This window comes from Marmota marmota, unplaced genomic scaffold (assembly GCF_001458135.2).
Source record: "Marmota marmota marmota unplaced genomic scaffold, marMar, whole genome shotgun sequence".
In the NCBI taxonomy this organism is placed as follows: domain Eukaryota; kingdom Metazoa; phylum Chordata; class Mammalia; order Rodentia; family Sciuridae; genus Marmota; species Marmota marmota.
The window spans coordinates 12154-13771 of NW_026010657.1; positions in this window are offsets into that span (position 1 = coordinate 12154).

Here is a 1618-nt window from a genome sequence, read left to right on the forward strand (position 1 = left end):
AGAGGTGTTGTCTTTATCCATTCATGTGTTGTTGAACACCTAGGCTGGTTCCATAGTTTGGGTATTACGAATTGTGCTGCTGTACACATGAGAATGCATGCATCACTGTAGTATCATGATGACTTTAATTCTTTAGGATAAATACCAAGGAGTGGTACAGCTGAGTCTTATGGTTGTTCCATGCCTAGTCTTTTGAGCAATGTCCATACTGTTTCCCATAGTTGTACTAATTTACAGTCCCACCCAGTGTAAAAGTGTTCCTTTTTCTCCACATCCTCCTCTCCAACATTTACTATTATTTGAATTCTTCACAGCTGCCATCCAATATAGGTTTCTTTTTATCAGCCCATTAAATCTTAGTAAAATATCTGTTGTGTAAGACATTTCTTGGTATTTTTCCCATTGACTCTCCATTTTACAGTAGTCTGGTAATACTTTTCCTTTTTTCTTTATCTTTTTGGTTGTTTTTGTTGTTGTTGTTGTTAGTTTATTTTTCTCCCCATAAACCCTCCATTTTGTAGTTGGAGACTTTGACACCCGGGAATGTGCCAAGCCCCAGAGTTTGGGTGCTAACTTTCATACACCTACTTAATGGACTTTCTGGTCAATATTTCCTACTATAGGGACTGCTACTTGAGAGACCTGAAGGCAAGTCTAATCCATTATTTTGCCAGACCACATTCTGATTCAACTGGGGGAAAAAGGCAAAAGAGAAAATAACAGGAAATAGTATAAACACACCTGGGCAATTTGCTCATGTGTAAAAGGAGAAGAACAATTACTTAAGTTATATGACTGTTTTAAATTTTTTTATTAATTTTGTGGTTTGGGTGGTGCATTATAATTATACACAACACTAAAACTCATTGTGAAATTTTTTGTACATGCACATAGTATAATTTTTTCAATCTCATTCCCCAGGACCTCCCCTTTCCCTACCCTTCTCTCTCACCTTCATCCTCTTCCTCTACTGGTCTCCTCTCTGTTGTTTTTTTAATTAATACACTATAATTATACACAAAAGTGGAATTCATGGTGGCATATTTGCAATGAACATAGCATAGTTTTGTCAATTTTGCTCCCTCGTACCACCCCATCTCTCTTCTCCTCCCTCCCCTCAATCCCCTTCATCTACTCTTGCTCAATACAGGGAAAAAAGAAAATTTTTATTAAATCTCTTAAATTGAGTACAGTAGTGATACTCAATCCTTTTTAACAACATATTGACCTGTGAATATTTGAAATATCTACGTACTTTGGCTTCACACACTAACAACTTAATCATAACATCTGCTTGTGAATTATTTTGTTTGTTTTTTGGTTTTAGGGTTTTTTTTGTACTATACATTGATCTCAGGGGCCTTAACCATTGAGCCTTTTTTTATGTTTTATTTAGAGAGAATCTTGCTAGGTTGCTTAGGTCCTCCCTAACTTCCTGAGGTTGGCTCTGAACTTTTGATCCTCCTGTCTCAGCCTCTGGAGCCCCTGGGATGCCTGTGAAGTTCTTTTGGTCCATTCTTATACCTGTGTTAAAAATAATGACCTTAAAATATTTATGTTATTGAGAAACAGCCAATTAATATTACTTATTACTGATATCAAGAAGACCATATATATA